At 47.2% G+C, this 22,482-nt stretch overlaps 1 protein-coding gene across 8 annotated transcripts in view; it reads left to right on the top strand.

Annotated features, from left to right (window-relative positions):
- Positions 1-22,482, top strand: part of ATXN7L1 (ataxin 7 like 1) — a 231,046-nt gene that overhangs the window by 147,899 nt on the left and 60,665 nt on the right. Inside the window, exon 1 of one of the 8 annotated variants that reach the window (XM_012746611.3) lies at positions 1,200-12,636. The exons of the other annotated variants lie outside the window; for them this stretch is intronic. The gene's annotated coding sequence lies outside the window, so the exon portion shown is untranslated. Of the gene's footprint in view, positions 1-1,199; positions 12,637-22,482 lie in introns of those variants that run through there. 8 annotated transcript variants of the gene reach the window in all.

Raw genomic sequence — 22,482 nt, 5'->3', positions numbered from 1 at the left:
AGAGCTCCACAAACTCACCTCGTTTGGAAAGTAAGACAGAAGCCTGGCGGGTATCCTTGGGGCTATGGCCCGTCACTCATTTATGCCTGCAGAACACTGGGCTGCAGCGCGGGGCGGACACACAGGTAGTGCAGTTGTTCCTCTCCAGGCCCAGCCACGGCACCTGCTCTGTGACCACATAGTGACCCAGAGCCTCGATGCACCACGTGCGCTTCTCTGATCCGCAGCAGCAGCCTCCCCAGGCCCAATCCTGCTGTTTTGAGACATAAGCTTTCTTGTTATTCAGGTGTGGGGAAGCCAACAGATTGGGAGGTAACTTCGTTGCTCACAGTTCCCACGGGGAGGGGTGAGCCACGCCACGCCATGCCACGCAGGGCCACATGAGGAAGCACCAGGGCTGGTCAAGAGGCAGAGGGAGCCAGGGGAAATGTAAGCAAAAGGCTCATTGGATTATTTCATCAGGCTCTGGGGTGTAGGGGCTGTCCTTAATTGTGTGACACCTCCCTTCAGGTGATTAGGACAGGGGCTAGTAGTCCAGAATGTAAAAGCCATGCAAAGAAGGTGGTGGGGGTGTGGGCTTTGGATTGGATGGTTTGCATATGAAAGGCAAGTCCTTTAGTATCTCTAGAAATTGGCTAGCCCCTAAGGAGGGGCAATCTCTCCAGGGCCTTAGCAACGCCCTAAGATGTCAAAGCATTAGAAATACAGGGGGGAGGAAAAGGCATGGTTAAAATACTTGGACCTACAGAATAAGAACCTGCATTTTAAGCCAGGCACAGTGGCATGTACCTATAGTCCCAGCTATTCAGGAGGTTGAAGCAAGAGGATCGCTTGAGCCCAGAAGTTTAAGACCAGCCTGGGCAATATAGCGAACCCCCCCCCATCTCTAAATATGCATTTTAACAAGATGCTGGGGTCATTAATGGGCACACTAAAGTTTGAGAACCATTGCTCTACCATCAGACCCGTCTTCTCTTCTCTGATGTTTTGAATTGAGTCTACTAAAAGAAACAGATATCCTAAGTCATTCTGTGTACAAATAGGAACAGTGACTACAGGTTTGTGAGACTAGGTACACCAAAACAGGGCTGAAATCTTACGTGGAAATCAAAAAGAAGAATGACCTAGAACATTAACAATGCCTTCCATTTCTTGGGTATATGCTAATAACAATAATATTCTTTTGATTGGTACTCCCACCAGGGCGGTTGAGCTTCTAGCCATTAACTTAGAGGGATGGGTGTTGATTTCTGTACTCAGGCCCTTCTGCCTGCACTTTAGTGGATTTTTCTCCTGGGCTGGTTTTAGAGCCTCTTCCCCTTTGTCATACACATGCCCTTTAAGGTGACTTTGAGAAACTTAGAAATTCTCTTCAGGGGGTTGTGTTTGCAGGATGTGAGCACGGTGGCTGTGGTGTCAATGACAGGGCTGTTGCCAAGTTGTTGCTGCTCTTTTAAGGCCAAGCAAGAGAAGAGAGCTAGTTCTTACCTAGAACCTTCAAGCCATTAGAGCTGTACTTCTTGGCTTCCTTGACGTGCCCCAGCATGGCAAAGGCTGTGAGGACGTGGCTCAGATTACAGGCAGGGCTCAGCACCATGGCCCAAGCCCTTCCCATCCTCCCGCATTCTTCACCCCTTCCGCACCATTCTGACCTCTGCTGAAGCTTAGTCTGACCTCTTGGTTCCATGAGCCAGCTCCCTCGCTGCCTTGACTTTTTTATTCAAGGTGCCTATGCATCCTCCCTGCTCCAAAGACCTCCCCAGCCTCCCAGACAGGCCTGGGTCCAGCTGGCCCATTGCCTCAGGTGTGCTCTGTCTGACTCCCTGGGCCCTGCCCCTTTAGGATTCAACCCAGCCCCTGGGTTGGGCGGCCTCTTCCATCTCTTCTAAGATTCTCAGACTGCAAGGTAAGTCAAAGCGAATCCCGTTGGGAATCCCAGTATTCCTGATGGCTCGTTAGTCTAGAGATATTTGGAAGAATGCATTTGGGGCTGTTATAGTAGCTGGCACTGACTGGATCAGAGGTACTAAGCACTCTGCAGTGCACAGGACAATTCCAATGAAGAATTCATTGGAGAATGAATTCAATGAAGAATTATCCCATCTAAAACGCTGATAAACACTGATAACATAAGGAAAAAAACCTAAATATTGGCCCGTGCGGTAGCTTGCACCTATGGTTCTACACTTTGGGAGGCCAAGGAGGGAGGATTTCTTGAGCCCAGGAGTGCAGACCGGCCTGGGCAACAGCGAGACCCCATCTCTACAAAAAATAAAAAATTAGCTAGGCGCATGGTGGCAGGTGCCTATAGTCCCAGCTACTCAGGAGGCTGAGGCAGGAGGATCGCTTGAGCCCAGGAGTTAGAGGTTGCAGTGAGCTAAGCTGATGCCATGGCACTCTAGGCTGGGTAATAGAGTGCGACCCTGTCTCAAGAAAAAAAAAATTAAATAAAAAATAATTAGTTAAAAATTTAGAAAAACCTAAATAGTTGGCATTGTACAGTGGCATCAGAACAGCCACACTGTAGACTTCTTGGTTGATGCCCAAGAGTTTAGTGGGAGGAAATCACTAAATTGTTTTTATCTACCCAGTGTGGTCAGAAAGAATTACATTTTGAAGGGTTAGGCTGTACTGGGAATTGTTTATTTCATTAGGCCAGCGTCCCACAGTTAGCCACAGCTCTGCTCAGGTCATTTCTTGCTCTGCATCTGGGACCTTCTGGGCTTCGAAGGACACCCCGAGTTGGTGGGAGCTCCGTGAGCTGCCAGTGCAGCCTGGCCTGGGGGCACTTGTGGTATCGCCTCGAGCCCCGGAGGGGCTACCGGTGGCTGGCACAGCATGAGTGGGCAGGAACTGACTACATTTGGAGAATCTCTCCAGAGGTTTTTTTTTTTTTTCTATAACAGCCAAAAGGAGCAGAGTACTCAAAATTAAATAGTCTGTTGCTGCTCATAAAAACCAGCTATGATGGCCTTAAGCTTAAAAACTAATGTTTAAGCCCAGTGGCTAAGAGAAATCATTATGGTTAGGTACCCCTCGGGTGGCTGCAGACTGCTGCCGCTGATCCCTGTTTTCTCTTGCTTTGCTGTGGACTGGCTAATTATTTCTCGATTTTTTCATTCATTATCTAACACACTTGGAGTGCCTGCTATGTACCAGTACTAAGAAAATTCCCCGGCTTATGCTCTTTATGGTGTAGCGGAGGAGGCAGGCGAGTCCATCGGCCATCACAGAGCCGTGTGCTAAGGGCGCTAAGGTGGAGGTGTGCTCGGTGGGTCCTGGGAGCACGGAGAAGGGGCCTCGAGTGAAACCTGGGAGAGGTGCAGGATGGCGGGGAATCTCCTTGCTATCCCAAATGTGCTAATGTTTGGGCTGAGTCTTGAAAGAAAACGTGGAGTTAACCCAGGTGAAGCAGGAAAGGGTGGATGAGGATTCCAGGAAAAGAACGCTGAGCGCCAAGCGACAGAGGCGCGAAACAAAAGGCTCTCAGTAGTCCAGCGTGGCAGGCGGGAAGGGTGCGTGGGGGAGGTGTCAGATCGGGTCCAGGCGCTGGTGCTCGGGAGACAAGGAGAGCTGCGACAGATTCCTGGGGCCGATTCTTCTGCAGTTCAAAGACACCAGAGGCCATTAGACATCCCTCAAGGCCATGTGTCAGTCAAATTAATTAAAAGTAAAAGAACTGGAAAGCTGGCTTATATATTCCAACATCCATCTAGTTTCTTGCCCCCCCCCAAAAAAAAAGCTTTTCATAAGATAAGACGAAGTGCCAAAAAGATGTGTGTGTTCGTTCAGCAGCATGGCATAAAAAGTGTGTAGAGTAAAAGTAATTAAAAAAAAAAAAAAACCTCAATCTCTACAAAACTGAGTTATTGCTAATTCTGGGTAGCACAGCATAGGAGAGCTTGCTTGGGTTTGGAGTCTGCCAGGCCTGAGTTCAAGTCCTGGCTTTACTAATTAAAGTGATAACCTCTCTGAACCTTGGTTTCCTCATGGGAACATGGGGGTGATAATACCAATCCCATCACATTATTGTGCAGATTAAATGATATAATCCCAGTGGTTTTTATTATTAGCTTGCTGCTTATTCCTTTTTAAAGTACTAACCTAGGGCAAGCAATAGGTCGTCATCTGTGAGGATCAGTTATCATCAGGGGGATAGAGAAAAATCACAGTAGCCAAAGGGGATTGTATCTAAAAAAAAAAAAAAAAGAAAAAGAAAAATCACAGATTATAGTTAATAAATTAGATTCTAGAAATGATAAAATTCTTATTTATTTTATTCACTTGACAAATGTATATTACACACTTCCTATGGGCAGGCACTTTGTGAGGCTCAGGGACTGGAGTAGTCAACAAGTCAGAGCCTGTATCTGCTTTCTTGAGGCTCATATGCTGGTGATAGGGGAAAACGTATTTGGGGATCCCTTTTCTGAAATCTACCCATTTCATATGCACCTAGTGGCATGTTTGTCATGGACCAACCTAAAGTGGTTTGGCCACATAGAACTCTTGGGCTCTCTCTGGGCCAGCGTGGAAGGTTGTGGAAGACCAAAGCAGTGAGGGGTAGCGTCTCCCCACAAGCTTGATACCAGGTGGTGATGAAAGTGGGTGTGAGATTGAATTCCTCCCTGGGTGGGGGCAGTTATTAAGCAAACGTTTATCAACAAGAAGGGACAAAACAGTTCATTCAACCTGTTCTGGAAGCCTGAAGAAGACCCAGCCCTCTCTCCTTTGGGGTGTCCCAATCATATCTTGCACGAAAGGTCCACTCAAGGTGGCTGCGAGAACACTCTAAAGGGAGGACACTGTTCCCCTGAATCAGCCTCGTGCTGTCATAAACTGTTCGGATTCAGCAGCTGGACACAAGGTGGCATCAAGCACTGTCCCTGAGAGTGAAGGCACAGGCCTCACTGGGTTCTAATACCCTGTTTCTATTGTACAGAAGTGGGGAGTGTCTCTCAAGGTTTTACCCAGACCATGTATCTTGCATACCTTTAATTTCGCCGATAAAAGTCCATTTCTAGTTTTGATTCTACCGAATCACAAGTTTCACCAATAAAACTCATTTTTTTGTATTCAAAACGTTGGTCAAAGTATGGACAACAGAAAACTTAAAGTAGCCACATTTGGGGTGTGACCCTCTTTGATTAATACCAGTTGCCCAGTCCAGACTTTGTATTCTTGAGAGCGTGGGAGCTGATGGCCCCAGAGCTAGAGCCCAGGCTAACTGCTCCATGCACGGTAAAACACAAGTTATACGCAGGTACTTTTTATTTGCTTATTTTTATCTATTTTTTTTACTACTCTAGTACTTTAAAGTATAGGCCTTGCTACCCTGTTCCATTTCTCTTTCCTATTCAGAAGGTTTGATTGCCCGTGTGCGTGTGTATGTGTGTGTGAGGGGCTGGATTATATCTAAAGTGACCATAAGTCCTGGTTTGCCTGGGAGAGTCATAGTTTGTACCTATTGTCCTGGGGCTGATCCATTTAGCTCCCCCTTTTACTTTCAAAGGTATCCAGTGAGGACAATAAATTATATGGTTTCTGTATTTCTAGAAAGAATGCAGTGGCATAGAATAAAAAGAATAAGCCTAGGAAAACTGGGTTTGGATCCTGCCTCTACCAGTTCCCAAAGGGGTGGCCTTGGGCAAGTTCTCCCCCTGGCAAATCTTAGTTTCCTCATCCATACACTGAGAATAATGCACTTGCTCGCCCTGCCTCCCTGGTCAATTGTTGTGAGATAGCAGTTATCCCACGGATGTGAATGAACTTTGTAAAGAGAGCAGCACTAACAAGAATTGGGGATTATCCCCATCCTTAAACTAACATTGTTTTATGCTTGAATTAACTCTGGCATGGGAGAAAATTAGCTTAAAAATATAGATCATGTGAGCCCCTTGACTTGCTTCTTCTACGCTAGAGAAGCCCACAGCCTGCCTCTGCCAAGGAGGTAACTAGCAAAGCTGTCGGCGTGTGACTTCCATGTCTCCTTAATTCTATCACGGAAGACAACATGACCATTAAGAGGAAAACCAGGCCAGGCTGAGTGGCTCAAGCCTGTGATCCCAGCACTTTGGAAGGCTGAAGCAGGAGGACCACTTGAGCCCAGGAGTTCAAGACCAGCCTAGGTAACATGGCGAGACCCCATCTCTAAAATAAAAAAATTAGCCCAGCGTGGTGGCAAGTTCTTGCAGTCCCAGTTACTGAGGACACTGAGGCAGGAGGATTGCTTAAGCCTAGGCCTGCACGAAACAGGCCTCAGCTTCCCCACTCCATAGCTTAAGCCTTCTAGGAGTTTGAGGCTACTATGAGCTATGATCCTGCCACTGCACACCAGCCTGGGGGACAGAGCAAGACCCTGTCTCAAAAAAAAAAAAAAAAAGTAAAACTATAAGCCAGTCTTTTGCCTTAAAATGCATTAATGTAAAAATCGTCCAATATTCAACTTACCCTTTTTTATATAATAAGTAGGACTGTTTTGAAAGTTTGACATGAGAATGGAGTTAAAGTACAAATAGGAGTGGTGCCCCAGAGATACTGTTTTGCATAATAATGTAGAATTTTATTTTTTCAAAATGAAAATTGCTTTTGTTCTTATTCTAAAAGGAATGCATTGCAAAAACTGCCAAAATTTCAGAAAATCTAAAAAAGTTAAATAAGAAAATAAATATTTCCGTGTAAAAGTTTCCAACCTTTTTTCTATACATATATGTTTGTGTGTGTTGTACATATGCACCCATATGCATATATTTTATATTTTTAAAAATAAAAGTGGGATCCTATTATAGACATTGCTTTGAAACCTGTTTTTTTCCATCTAAAATTATCATGGACACGTAAAAATAGATCTGCATCACCATTTTTATAGCTTCCCAGCATTTCATCAAATGCATGTGCCAATAATTTACTTAACCAAGTACTTGATTGCTTGTAATTTAGGTTATTTAGGGGCACAGTATCTACCCCTTTTCCTGTAACTTTTAAAAATCAATATAAGATATCTACCACACACACACACACACACACACACACACACACATACACACACATACAAACTTGACACACCTTTCAAAATACTACCAGAAGTTTCATATGTTAATTAGTCTTTTTCATATTTAAATGGAAGGATCCAAGACTAGGACGAGACCAACCGTTGAAGTGTAGGCTAGAAGGAGCTATAAATAATAGGGCAAAGGACAGATCAGGGTGGAGAGCCAAGATATGGCATCATTGCAAACCGCCTGGAGCAGTAGACTACTTTAGGAATAACCTCCTCAGACACAGGAGCCCAGATATGGTCACTGATAAAGCAACGTTGCTACCTGGAGCCTCTGTCACTTTATAGCCCCAACCATCAGAACACTCCTTTCCAAAAATCGAGTGCACATGCACGTGTGTACAGGTAACGCGTTTGATAGCTCCCCAGTATCATGGCCTCTGCCACTCACTGGATCTCCTTGGGAACCCAGCCAGGAGCTCGGAGCAGTCTGGAGAGGCACCGAGTCACGGCACCTTAGCACCACACCCCGCTCCGAGGACACGTTTGGTCTTCTATTGAGAAACAGTCCATGCCCAGTACGTACATGAAACCGGCAAGCTTGAGCGTCTGATTTCCAAGTTCAGCAAATTAGAGCTCTAAGGAAGACAGCGGAGGCAGGCCCTGACAGTAAAAAGAAGTGATACCAGACCTACAGGAAAATGAAAGTAAAAGGCAGAAAGTTGGGAAGCGGAGGCCTGTTTTGTGCCGGGACAAATAGCCCTGCGTACTTTCTCAGTGTTGGCAGACCGCAGGCCCCACCCATGATGGTAGGGCAATCAGTTTAGTGAGTCCTGACCAACATTTAAACAATGAAAAAGGAGAACGGAGGGTAGAGGAGGTCAGGGTGCTTTTTAGGCAGTAACCACAAGTACTCTCTTTGGGAATTCTCATCTCGAATACACATGTGCAGTACTATTAATATGTTGAGTGTAAAGTCCATTTCTTAAAGTAAACTAGTGTCAAAAAAAGGTTGAAACCTATAGTTGTAGGCCCTGAAGTCATCACAGTTTTACAGCAACGAATGCCCTTAACACTGACCTGGAGTTTTCCAAAAAGGATCAAATAACATTCAAAGTATACCATTTAAGAAGACATGGTACAGTGGCATGAAGATCTCTTGGACAGATTCCTGTTGCACAGTGGCATTATAAATTTTAGAAAGGAGAGCCTTTCTACCTTCTCTCTAACTTGTACCACAAACAACTTTTTACAAACACCAAAGTTGATACCTATTTAATAGAAAGATATTCACTTTCCAGATATACCTAATAAGGTATATGTAAATCTTTGTGATTCAGATTCAGAGAGACTGCATTCATTCATTCAAAACACACAGCCAGGTTTCTGTGCCCTGGCCAGGCATTGGCCTACAAAGATAGACAAGACCCCAAACTGGCTCTCGAGGAGCTTCAGTCCAGTGGCCTAGAGTCCAGCCCACCCACATTTTTGGACCTTCTCTATGAAGTCATTTGTCAAACTGTAGTGCCATACTGGCTAAGGCTGGTTGACATTGAACCTCCTGAAAAATCTAGGCTATGAGGTGCCATGGGTGCGAAACCGACCCTGTGACGTCAGTGACTGGGTGGTGGGTCCCCAGCACAAAGGATTAAACCAAAAGCTAGTCACAGGTATGATCAGCCTTACTGGCTCAGTCTCTGTGAATCCAGGTGACAGGGCGAAAGTGAAGCATGTTGAGCTGAGTGCAGGTGCTGACCGGGAGGCCGGCGTCAGGGACTGGAACCCAAGGGTGAAAGCCAGGCCTGCGGTCACCTACCAGCGTGCCCCCCTCGCCTTCCTGTTGCCCAGAAGCACAGGCTCCATTCTCTGTTGGCTCCATCCCCTGTGCGACCAGCTTTGCAGGTGTCCAGACCATGTTTAAAGACCGTGCTGGTCCCTGACAAGCTCGCCCAGGAGGAGCACAATGTCAGGAGTGTAGACACGGGGCCCCACTTCCAAGGGCTGGATGTGCTGAGCTCCCCAACATTCCCCAAGCCACCTTGTCTGCTTGCATTGGCAAAGCGGTATTTGCCTGGTCTGTTGTGGAGCTACCTTTGTTAAGTATGTTGGAACTAACTACAACAAATTTCTGCTCGTACTGCATATGCCTCCGTCAGCCACCTTTACTAATTTGACATTACGGATTTGGTGGCCATGCCCCATGGATTTTTAGAAGTTGTAATTTTAAATAGCCTACCCTGTCTTCCTTAAATATGCCAGTGTTAGTCAAATCTAGTGTCCTACATTTTGGTTTAAAAAAAAAAATGGTTTCTATGCTCAGAGGAGTCACATGTTACGTGGAAGTATTGTACTCACTTGGACTCTTGTAAGCAAATGCATTTTCCTGCCAAGACTGTTGTGATTCACCTGTGCCCGTATTTTTTCAGGCAGCATGGATGCAAATGTCACGTGGTTGCCAAAACCACTTCAAATAAACCCCCTTCAGAGGGAGTGTTGGGAGCACGTGGAATTGGCCAGTCCTCCTGACCTAGGCTACTTTAGTGGCATTCAATGTAAAGTCCACCTTGACACACAACTTTCCTGGCCTTTGGTTCTGTTTTCTCGTGTGCTGTGTTTTTAGGTTGAAGGAAGTGGGAGAGGTAGATGCATAAGGTGGTGGGGGTGATGTGACAGAACATTCTAGAGCTTTCTAACACCACCTCCTGATAGGCTCCCTTCCTGCATTCCACATTCAGCATCTCTGGCCCCCAGTCCTGAGCCTTCATTCCCTGACAGACATCTCCATTCCACCCCTCCCAGCCTCCTAGCCATCCGGCCATCTGCAGTGGCCCACCACCATGTCCTCGCAAAGCAATTGCCCCAATCCTGCGATGAAGCTGCTCAGAGTGCATCGCATAATGGTAATGTCACCCCCAAACAAGCTGCGAGTGTGTCCACTTGGCACAGAGAATTGAACACGACCGTGGGAACCTTTATTTGGTCCAATATTTTCGGTGACCTCTGTTGCAAAGAACTCAGCCAGGGCCCAACTTTGAAACACTTGTTGGAGAAGGGATCCACCAAGCCACGTGCTAAGCCACATCCCTCTGCGTGCAAACCAGCACACCTCGGACTCGCGGGCCACATAAGGCACAGCCTGGCAGGCTGCTGGGACATTCCATTCCGGTTCTTCTTAGGCTAGGATTTTGTGAGGAGCCAGGGGTCGGCATTTGGGCGACCCAGTCACATCAAAGGAGGACCGGGCGCGATCTGGGTGGAAATGGCCGTCCCCCGCTGAAACAGTAGCTCTGGAGTGCAGGTGTCGCCAGGCTGCCCCGAGTCGCAGAGAGGAAGCCTTCTGTGTGAAGTGCTTGTACCGTGAACTGCTACAGAAAGCCCTGAAGACAGGGAGTGTGGAGAGAGTCCGGGGAAATGTACTTTTATAATCAAACCACCTTATTGGCTTTCTTGGTTCTATCTCTCCGTTTTCTGGAAACACGCTAGGGGTAGGCAAGGAGAGCCGGTTCAGAGCTGGGAGACCTGAAGCTGTTCATGGTGTGCAGTGTGGCCCAGGCCAAACCCTGTACGCAGCCCCTCCCGTCCTCAGTGGACTCGTCCGCGAAAATGGGAATAATAAAAACTGCCGCTTTTAAAGTGCCTTGGGACTAGGAAAGCACCACAGCAGCGCAAGTCATTGAGGGGCTGAGATCCAGGATTGGACAGGAGAAAGCTTTCCTGGGTGTGGGACCTTGGGAAAGTCACGGGTTTCTCTGAACCTCAGTTTTCCTTCTTCATAAAATGGGGCCAATAATAGGCCTTTCCCACCTTGCAGGGTGTTTCTGAGGGCCAAACAATGTGACGTGCGGGAAGGAGACATGTAAACAGTGGAGTTTTAACTCACAAAGTTCTGGGGCTGCTTTAGGCAGTCAGCTGTTGGGCCCGGAGACACGTTTCTCCGCACCTGCACCTTTTGCTGTGTCCCTCCTGCCATCCTCCGCTGCCACCCCAGCCCTCTTCTCCCCTGCCCCTGCCTTTGTCTTGGGTGCAACCGCAGGGATCTGTCAGGCAACTGCTGCGTTTCGCTCCAGGGTGGCTCCATTTCAGATGCCAGTGCAAAGAGTTCTATATATAGTTTGTAACAAAATGTGGGTTACTTTGGGAGGGAAGGGGCAGCCACCGCGTGGGCTCCTGTTCACCACCGTGGCACTGCTGGCTCCCAAAACCAGAGGGAGGACCTCTCTCCAGAATAAACATGAATCCAGCCCCCGGACACACTGGCTCTTCCAAACTGGTTTCCACTTGCTCATTACTTTCCCCTAAAGCTGTCGAGTGGGAAAGGGGCAATATTTTATTCTTCAAATTAGGTAGGTAGAGAGATGCAGGGGGTGGAGTAGGTTTAAGTCCATTCAGCAATTAAAAAATTCTCACTCTTCCATCCACATCCCAGTTCTCTTGGAATTCAGTTTTCTCAAATCCTCGGGTAACTCTAAAATTACATCTGGTTAATTGTCTTGGTCCTAAAATGAGATACTACGTGATTCATTCTGGGGGAAAAATGGAAAACCTTGTTCAATACACGATTTAAGAAATGTCCTGTCTTGTTTGGCCAGGTGAAAAGACTTTATTCGCCGTTACCAATAGGACAGCGTAGACTCCAGTCCTGGTTAGGGAGAAAGGCGGTCCCAGCAGCCGTAAACTCAGAAGGGGACAGGGAAGTCTTTCCCAGGACCTGGTCTGGCGTGGTGAGAAACTGCCTGGAACACCGCCCCTACCCCCACGCCAGCTCCCATTGGTTTCCTGTGTGTCTCCATGGCCTCACCACACGGAGCAGGGAACTTGGAAGTCCCTTTCTTACATCTTAAAAAATTCACTCAGCATGTCCCTTTTTTCTCCTGTGAGATTTACCGACTTCCGAATGCCAGTGTTTCTGCCGTCACTCCCAGATGTGTACCAAGGCCTCAGCATTTGCAAAATCTCGTAAGTCAATCTCTAAGTAGAAGATGCTTCAAGGAAGCACCCAGTTCCTTCTGTTAATAACCACAGTGTCATGTGACACCCACCCCTCCCCCCCACCAATTCTCTCCAAAAACCACCCACCTACCCACCCCACCAATAAAGTAGCTTGACGTCTGCCTTTTATCTGCCAATATCTCCATTTCCTTCAAGGTGGTAATCTTTTGCTTTTGTTATTTAAGTTCTTTTTTATTCTTAATTGTTACCCAGTTGCTTTGGGGCTTGCATAAACAGTTAAAAACACTTGCACGAGGCAGCCGTTTCGCTTTCTGTGCTTGTTGTTCTTGGCACTGGGTCAGTTCTATGAACTTCTGGTGTCCAACTGGTAGGACCTGAAACTCTGTGTTTAACAAGTGCCTGTAGTCAAAACAGTTGGCGTGTGCAAGCGCAGATAGCCGGTATTGACTGCAGCTGGTCAGCCGTGGGCTCCTGCACCGTGCAGAATACCGAATCACGTTGCTCTGTTTTGGGGTTGGGCTTTTGTTGTTGTTTAGTTGTTGCGATTTTTTTCTTCCTTTTTTTCTCTTTCTCTCTTTTTTTATTTTTTTGATGGCATCCGTGGTGATGTGGATTGCTTCAGGTTCCAAAAGTACAACATGTTTACAGTCGTCGTAGCATCAGATTAAGTTGGCAGCCTGAGTCTCTCTGTAAGTGGTTTTAGTTTACATTTCTTCTTCTAGCAGGATGTTTTGCATAATTTTGCTGATCCTGGGTTATTTATAGACTTTTTTGAAGAAACGGGGATGCATGAGAGTTTCTGTTCCAACTGCGGAAAGTGAAATTTGTTTCTGCACTTAGAGAAACGGCAGTGCATGTGCAGCAGAGGATTATTTTAGCTCTTGAAAATTAATTTCTCTGAGAGGTCACTTGATAACATTCCGGAGCAAACTCTCCAATCGCCCATAGCTGAAACCCGGATAATAGTCTTAGGACGTGTTGTTTTCTTTTGGTCGGTCACAAATGGAGTAAAATGAAAGTAATGATGCCATTTCCTCCGGGGTTCTCTGCGAGGGTGGATGCGGTGATCGGGTATTGTTTCAAACGTCCAAAAAGAGTTTGCCATGGTTGTTTTGTCAAACTCTCAGGAGCAGTGTCATCTGGTGGCCTGAAGCCTGCCCAGAGGCGGGTCAGCGGGACCGAGCCATGGGGGAGGGGGCTGGAGGAAGGACGGCCGCACGGGTCTCAGAGTTGGTCCCTCCGTAATGGCAGTGATACTCAGATGTTTATAGTATTTAAAAAATGATAATCAACTGCAAGATGGCACAACGGCTAATGCATGATCTGTGGGATTTTCTGGCCTGGCGGTAGCATCTTTAGGGGCCCGTGTGCGTGTCTGAATAAGAACTAAAGCTTAGTGAAAACACTAAGCCAGAATTAGCACTCTATAAAAGGGTTTCCCATAATATTTACGAGAACAGTTGGCTAAAAATTGCTCTGCTTTGCCCACTGAATGGCTGTGTAATTAAATCAGCCCTCGATAGCGCACCTCCAGCACCTCCCATCTCCGAGTCTGCGGCGCCTGGAATTTGCATGGGTAAGTAGCGCGTTCATCAGCATAATGAGCGTGGAGTCCCAGTCTAATGGTCCAGGAGAACGTTGCAAATGAGACACTTCATTGTGCCCCGGGTTAAATATTTTAAACCAAACAAATCGAGAAGGAGGGAGAAAATGACAAACATCGCTTAGGCCTGGTGGAAGGCCTTCTGAGGATAGGGTCTGCTTGGGAGTCGGGTCCTGGGGTCCCACACAGGCAGGGCCATGCTTCTCCCTTGCCCCTGGCATCCCTGACTCAACACAAATGAGAATGGAGAGTTGAAACGGAAATTTCCAAGGTAGTAAATGTGACCATTAGGCCCAGGCTTGACACAGTTCTGACTGCTGAGTACTGTCAAGAGTGGATTTCTTTTTCTCCTCTATGTTTCTCTCATTCATATGAAGGTGTATTTTTTTCTCTCTAACCTTGCAGAGAATAATGATGAGGCTGTCTTGCTTTTGGTCTTTTACAGTCTAGAGCATGCCCTGTGCTTTCTCTTGCGCTGGCCCCGCTGAACTGGCAGAGGACAAATCGAGCCCTTTAAGGCCAACAATGGAGCCGGGCTCGACAGGGAGCCGAGGAGCTAGACCTCAGGCCTGGGCATGATCCATCAGACCCTCAGCCCCTCTCGGCCCCATCCACGCTGGGGAAACTGGCCACAATGCGCTGCTAAGAAACGCTTTGTTCCAATTTGATTCAAATCTGCCCCCTTGGATGGGGCCTCTACCCACCTCCCCTTCGCTCATCCAGCCTGCCAGGTTGGGATGGGGAGGACTTGAGGCCCCCCTTTTGGAGACCTCGGGTTTGAGGTGTGCATTGGTTTGTGTGCAGTTCAACTCGCAGTGATTCTGGGGGCTCCCACCCCACCCCGCGACTAACCCTGTGGCCTGAGTGAAACATGGAGAGAACGAACCTACTGGCCTTTCCGCAGGAGCTGGGAGGGAGGCAGTGAATGCTGAAAGCCTTTTGCATTTGAATTGGCCAGACCCGCCCACCCTGCCATCCTTGGGAAAGTGAAGGCCCCTCAGCTTTGTCTCACGGAGGGAGCGTGTTGCCCCTCCCGGCCCCTCCAGACATTGGCCTATCAATACCTTTGAAACACCCTCCTTCCTCCCTCCCTCCCAGCCGGAGAGAGCTCTCTAACGGATCTGCTGTTTGATTCTAATTGGTCCGGTGTGTCTGGGCCCCTTAGCAGCAGGGAGCATCTGTGAGTGCACCTCCCCTCCTGGCCCAGCCGGCACACAGTGGGGCGCCCAGGGTCTGGCAGATCCAGGAGCCCAAGGGGGGACCAAGACATCCAGGCAGAACCCAGAGATGGGTGAATGCCCAGCCAAAGGCAGCACCGGTCCAGATAGTCTGGTCAGGTTCATCAAAGCTCTGGCTACCTCCCTTGGCCATTAGTCCACTCACTCCCAAGGTCTTATCTTTCTCTAGAATAAGAGCAATGACATATAGATTAATCAGAACCAGTGATCGGATTACTCTTTGGGTAGAAGGCCAAGTAAGAAAGTAAGCTGATACAAGGAGTTGGTTACTCCCGGGCTGTGGCCCATAGTCACCGTTTCAACCATCTACTTACACCTGCTCCGCGTCCTTGTAGACCACCTCAGGCCCAGCCCTTCGGGGCTGGCAGGCTTTGCGGGTTATCAGGGATCAGCAGGTAGCCTCCAGTTTACCTGCTAGGCCCCAGATCAAGGAGGATGCATTTGACCTGTGACTGCATACTATACTTTTTCTCCCTGATCTAGTGAATACGGCTTTTTAGGGAAAGCAATGATATTATTAGTTTTCTGAGGCTGTTGTAACAAAGCAGACCGGGTGGCTTAAACAACCAAAGTTTATTTCCTCCCAGTTCTGGAAGCTGGAGGCCTAAGGGTAAGGTGCCGGCAGGGTTGGTTTCTCCTGAGGCTGCTCCTTGGCTTCCATATGGCCACCCTCTTAACTGCCTCCTCACGTGGTTGCCCTCTCTCTGCCCTTGTGCCCCTGGCGTCTCTTCCTTTTGTGAAGACACCAGTCTCGGTGGATTAGGACCCATCCTGATAGCCTCATTTTAATTTAATCACCTCTTCAAAGACTTGTCTCCAAATGTAGTCCCACTCTCAGGTACTAGATTTAGGACTTCATTGTATGAATTGAGGGGGGACCCAGTTTAGCTCCTAACACCAAATAAGCCTGGTCCTGCCTCAGCTCCCTTAAGTAGCAGCATCCGGACACCGGGGTGGCTGCCAGGAGGCAGAGATTCATCTGTGAGTTTGCTCTCTCGCGCACGGGTGTCTAGAAGCAGGCACCATCTCCATGTAGGTGCATAAGCAAAGGAAAGGAAACGCAGCAAAGGAATCTGTTTAAAAAGTCACAGGAAAAGCCGCTATGAAAGTCTGGGTTAGCTTTCATGTGTTCTGTGATGATTTTTAGGTGACTTTGGCAGCCTGCCTATCTTGAGGGAGACTCCTGCAGGGGCAGGTTGGGTGAGGGTTGCTTGTGGCCCTGTGAGCTCCGAAAGTATCTGACGGAAATGCGACCTTCCCTTCCGGGCCTCTCCCCCCAGCGCCTTTCTGGGCAAACTCCCTGATCTGTTAATAGATTCGTTGGCATAATCCTCTCGGTGTCTTGCCAACAATTACATATAGATACAGACGGTCCCTGACTTAACCATGGTTCGACTTAACGATTTTTCGGCTTCACTGCGGTGTGAAAGCCATACGCATTTAGTAGATGCCGTACTTCCAGAACCCATACAGCCACTCTGTTTTTCCTTTCCAGCACAGTATTCAATACATTATGTGAGATATTCAACATTTTATTATAAAATAGTCTTTGTGTTCTAGGATTTTGCCCAACTACAGGCTAATGTAAGTGTTCTGAGCATGTTTGGGGTAGGCTGGGCTAAGCTACGATGTTCGGTGGGTTAGGTGTATGAAAGGCATTTTTGACTTAAGGATGATTTCAGTTTACGAAGGATTTATCAGGGCATAAGCCCCATTGAAAGTTGAGGATCATCTGTGTGTGTCTCTGTATATTTTTAAAATCTACCCTCAGTGTCCATTCCCCTAGAAGCTGGAAAACCAACCTTAGATGGCCAAGGAGAGAAGAATTTATTTATGACAATCATTGCCTCCCGTTCTCACTGCTGCTCTCTTCCCAGGGGCGTGTGGTTCTCACTGCCAGTTCCTCTCCTTCTGCCCCTGCGGTGGGATACCTTTGACCCTGAGGTGCTGGGGGACAATAGGTGGCTTCTGACAGCACTTTGCAAGATGTTTCTAAGAGCTTTCTTTTTTTCTTTTCTTTTTTTTTTTGAGATAGAGTCTCTGTTGCCCCGGCTAGAGTGCCGTGGCATCAGCCTAGCTCACAGCAACCTCAAACTCCTGGGCTCAAGCAATCTTACTACCTCAGCCTCCCGAGTAGCTGGGACTACAGGCATGCGCCACCACGCCCGGCTAATTTTTTTTATATATTTTTAGTTGGCCAATTAATTTCTGTCTATTTTTTAGTAGAGACAGGGTCTTGCTCTTGCTCAGGCTGGTCTTGAACTCCTGAGCTCAAATGATCCTCCTGCCTCGGCCTCTCAGAGTGCTAGGATTACAGGCGTGAGCCACCATGCCCGGCCTCGAAGAGCTTTCCTTAGTGAAGACCATTTCTGCCCTGAGGACGCAAACATCCTCAGCAGAGAAGAAAACAGAGTTTCTGGGGTCCTGCCCTGAGGATGTCAGAGCCAAAAGCCTGGTGCTCTTAGAAACCACCATGCAGGATGGAAACCCCAGGATTACTTGGGGGTCAAGCCATGGGGAGCTAAAAGCAACCTTCCCGGCCCTTTGTCACCTGCCAGGTCCCTGCCGCTGATCACTCAGGTCCTTGGTCTCAGCAAGGAACCCTGGAGAGGCAGTGTGCGCCTGCAGGCAGAGGCGCCCTCTGCCAGCGTGGTGGGCAGACCCCTGACCCTTTGTTTGCAAGCCATCCTCGGCTCTGGTCTGAGAAGAGAGGGGGTGATTGCTGCCAGGAGAGACCAGGAATGGGTTCACCACAGCAGTCCAGCTGCCGTGTGCTGGGAGACCTGTTCCCTTTGGCAGCCTGAGTCCATCTGTAGGTTCCTCCTAACAGGCAGGCTTCTGCCAATGAGAATGGTATCTGTGACTTATTTGTAATAGTAATAATCATAATACTGTTCTTTTATGTTTGCATAACCTGGTTCGAATTTGAAACCTCCTTTTCATGTCTAGTCTCATTGACTCCTCTCTGTAGCCCTGGAGGGGCCGGTACTGTTAACCTCAGAGCATGGAAATTCTGGAAGGAAAGCCAGGATTCAGACTCTAGTTCTTGAATACCAGTGTTCCTTCTACTGATTTCAGCTGCCTAATGCCTGTATTTGGTTGCCAATAAGGAGGGTAGTTTAAGAATTGGAAAACAATTTCTAAATTATTATTATATTATTCTATTGTCAGTATTAAAGGCAACGTGTTTGATTGCTCAGGGCATAATGTCCTGCTCAAAGAGCTTTACACTTAATCCTCACAACCAGCAGTAAGAGGAGGGCTGTCATTAGCCCCATTTGTCAAAGTCACCCCTGAAACCCTTACCAGGAAGATGAAGAAATGTGGGCCAGGTGACACACCTACCCTGAATGGCAGGAGGTTCAGCACAGCCACACCTCCAGAGTGCTGTTCCCAGGTCACTGTCTCACCGAGAGACTATCGAGTTGCTCGCGTGGGGCTGCCTCTGCCACGCCGTGAATGAGGATTTGGAAGAAGAATGGCCTTGATGGCAGGCGGATCAAGTTTTCAGGTGGTGGATTTGGGAGGGAGAATGGATATGTTAATGGATCACTGTCCAGAAAGATCCCAACAGGCTGGAGCAGCGGACTGAATCCAACAAGATGACATTTTTAAAGGATACCTGTGGGTGCATGGCTTGGCAGCAAAATGTGTGAAATAAGACTTAGGGGTGAGGCAGCTGCCAGAAAGAAAAAATCTAGGCTGGATCTCTGGCTGCATTAATGGCAGAATAATGTCCAGATTAGACAGCTAGGAGCTGTCAGACCCCATCTGGAATGTTCTTCTTTCCTTTTTATTTATTTGGGTTTATTTTGGTTTTTTTTGTTTTTTTTTTGAGATAGAGTCTCACTCTGTTGCCTGGCTAGAGTGCCATGGCATCAGCCTATCTCACAGCAACCTCAAACTCCTGGGCTCTAGCAATCCTCCTGCCTCAGCCTCCTGCGTAGCTGGGACTACAGGCATGCGCCACCATGCCTGGTTAATTTTTTCTATTTTTGGTAGAGACGGTGTCTTGCTCTTGCTCAGGCTGGTCTCAAACTCCTGAGCTCAAACAGTCCGCCCGCCTTGGCCTCCCAGAGTGCTAGGATTACAGGCGTGAGCCACCGCGCCTGGCCTGGAATGTTCTTCTTTCTGAGTTCCATGGTTTGTGGAGAACAGTAGGAGCCAAAGAACCAATACCAGGAGAGAAGTGAAAATTATGGTTTGTGAGCAATGGTTTAAAAAGATATCTCGGGCTAAAGCCCAGAGAAAGAAATTTGGGGAAACAAATATTTGGCAAGGCGTCCCATGGAAAGGGCCTTAGACCAGCTCATGGTGACCTCATAGGGCAGAAGTGGGGTGAATGTGTGGTCGTTACACAGCAGCTCGGTGTAGGGGAGAGCTCTCCACCTATCGGGGCACGCTAACCTGGCACGCTGCCTTCTGGAGCACCCCCAAAAGGAGCCAGTGGTGAAACTGAGCCTGGGCAGCCCCTGGCAGGAGTGCTGGGGAGGGGACTGCAGCCTGAAAAGGGGCCAACAGGGGTCCACGGAGCTTGGTCACCTGTGAGGTTTTTTCTTGTCTGTCAAGCGTCTGTTACTCAGTGTCAATTTCAAGGCCTCAGACCTGGGTTCCTGGGAGAGTGATGACCCCTTTGAGGGCAATGGCAGCTATATCAAGGACAAGAAGGTTGGCAGAAAGGCACTGTGCCTCAGTGTCCCCTTTGTAAATAGCTAATGGAGCCTGCCTGGGGTATGCGTGTTTGTGTGTATGTGTGTGTGTGGTTGTTGTTTGGATTCAGATTTAGTTTATTTTGCCAAGTAAGGACATTAAAAACAAAACAACATTCCCCTAAATAGTAACAAAAGTCCAACAATTAATCTGTCATCATAATCAATATATAAATGAGAGGAGATCCTAACCCAGAAGCAGAGGGAGGACATACAGAATAGTCTGTATGTACGTGTGTGTGTGTGCACGTGTGTTCATGTATATAATGTTGTCTAAGACTTAAGACAAATTAACACTTCTTCATGGACCCAAATTGGTAGTGTTTGGGAACAGTCGTCTTAGCCTGCTTGTTATATCCTGCTGCCTGCCTTCATGACCTTAACTTAGAATTTACCTCATTTAAGTGATTCTAAGAAAGGTTTTAAAGGTAGCTGTCAGTTATCTTGAAGCTGTTCTGTTTGTGGATGGTCCTGGCTCTCACTTTCCGCAGGCTTTTTTTTTTTTTTTTTTTTAGTTGAAATGAAGCTCGCATAACATAAAATTAACCGTTTTAGATTGAACAATTCAGTGGCATTTACTACATTCGCAGCGTTGTCCCTGCCACTTCTATCTAATTCCAAAATATTTCATCACTCCAAGATAAAACCTGATACCCATTAAGCAGTTATTCCGCCGCCTGCTGCCTCTGGCAACCCCCAGTCTGCTTTCTGTCTGCACAGATTTGCCTGTTCTGGACATTTCATATTAATGGAATCGTACGATGTATATGGCCTTTTGTGGCTTCGTTCATTTAGCATAACGTTTTCGAGATTCGTCTGTGTTGTAGCATGTCTCATACTTCATTCCTTCTTAGGGCTGAATATTATTTTATTGCATGTGTACACCACACTTTCGTTCATCCACTCGTCCGTCCACTGATGGGCCTTTGGGTTGTTTCCAGCTTTTGGCTCTTGTGAATCGTGTTGCTATGAACATTTTGTACAAGGATTTTTTGAGTACCTGTTTTCAATTCCTTTGGATATATACCTAGGAGTAGAATTACTGAGTAATATGGTAATTCTATATTTAACTTTTTTAATTAAAAAGTTTTTAATTGTGGTGATATACACTGAATATAAAATTTGCCATCTTAACCATTTTTCATGTTTGTGTAATTCAGTGGCGTTACATACCTTCACATTGTTATGCAACTGTCTCCACCATCCATTTCCATAACTCTTTATCTTGCAAAACTGAAACTCTGAACCCATTAAACAATAACTCCCCATTCCCGCTTCTCCCCAACCCCTGGCAGCCACCATTCTTTCTGTCTGTGAATTTGATTACTCTAGGTAGCTCGTATAAGTAAAATCATACAGTATTTGTCTTTTTGTGACTGGCTTATTTCCTTAGCATAATGTCCCCAACGTCCATCAATGTTGTAACATGTGTCAGAATTTCCTTCTTTCTTAAGGCTGAATAACATTCCAATATATATACGTATATACCGAATTTTGGTTACCTATTCATCCTTTGATAGACACTTGAGTTGCTTCCACCTTTTGGCTACTGTGAATAATGCTTCTGTGAATGTGGTTATACAAATATCTCTTCGAGATCCTACTTTCAATTCCTTTGGGTATATACCCAGAAGTGGAATTGCTGGATCATGTGGTAATTTTATTTTTAATTTCTTGAGGAACCACCATACTGTTTTTCATAGTGGTAGAACCATTTTACAGTCCCACCAACAGTACATAGGGGTTCCAATTTCTCCACATCCTCACCAAGACTTGTTATTGTCCATTTGTTTCTAGCCATCTTAGTGGGTGGGATATGGTACCTCATTGTGGTTTCGATTTTCCTCATGACTAGTAATGTACGGCATCTTTTCATAGGCTCGTGTTAGCCATTCTTCTTTGGAGAAATGCCTATTCAAGTCCTTTGCCCATTTTTGAGCTGGGTTGAGCCTGCATGTTTTTGTATTTAAAGTTATGCTTCTAAACTTGCTGCTCTTCAGAAGCCAGAGAAGTGTAAATACTGCATCTTGTAATCTTAAGCCACCCATTTGCTGAGAACTTAGGCTACCTACTTATTATGCGGGCACCTAAGGTGAGGAGAGCGCGAATCGGGCTGAAGGACACAGGGGGGGGGGGGCAGTGCCCCAGAAGGTCCAGATTGCTCTGGGAAAGCTGGCCCAAGGGACGCTGTTCCCATCTCTGTCCTCCAGGTCATCTGGAACTCTCAGCAGAGATACCAGGAAACTGTTCACGTTTGTCTCTGGAAAGACTAGGGCTCCCAGGCTGCCCTTCCATCTGCGTTTCTTCTAAGCATTGCGACATCCAGCAGGCCTCCACTCAGCAGTCCTCTGGGTGAGGGAAATATGCCCAGGGGCCCTTGACCCTCAGGCCTCGGGTCCAGAGGACAAGGGTCCAGAGGACAGGCTAATCCTTGGGAGCGGATAGTGTCCAGCAAAAGCTGCGAATGACTGAGAAAGGAGGGCTGGGCACGCCCTCCAGTGGGGCTGGCCGGGCGGGTGGTCAGCTCAGACCCCCTTATCCCCCATGACTTGATTCCAAAAAAATGGAATTGTAGAAACTAGTTCTGCCTTGCCAACCAACACAGCTCCCTCCCAATCAGAAACTGATTAATTCTCCTTAATTCTGGGAAGAAACTCTACAAGAGGGAGAAGGGAAGCCAAGAACCCAGAGGTCCAAAGTCATGTTCTCCCTGAATAATTCTCCCACGGGAGACTCACTGCCTCTGGCTTTGGTTGTGTTTTCAAGCTGCTGAAGGGATGCTCCCAACAGGCGACTGCTTTACAGAAGCAAGTAGGTACCAGCTGGCTTACGTGGCAAGGTTTGAGGTGATGCTATCTCCCCAAAGACTGAGATTCTCCAGTAGAGTCAGTCATACTTCTAAGTTTTAGAAAGCGTGTGTATCTTAGAGGTTTGTGTTTAGTTTTTCTTTCTAAAAGGCCCTTTAGCCGAGGTTGACTTAAGATT

The sequence above is a fragment of the Microcebus murinus genome, chromosome 9 (genome assembly GCF_040939455.1).
Source record: "Microcebus murinus isolate Inina chromosome 9, M.murinus_Inina_mat1.0, whole genome shotgun sequence".
Taxonomy (NCBI): Eukaryota; Metazoa; Chordata; class Mammalia; order Primates; family Cheirogaleidae; genus Microcebus; species Microcebus murinus.
This window is presented reverse-complemented; position numbering and strand designations above follow the sequence as displayed.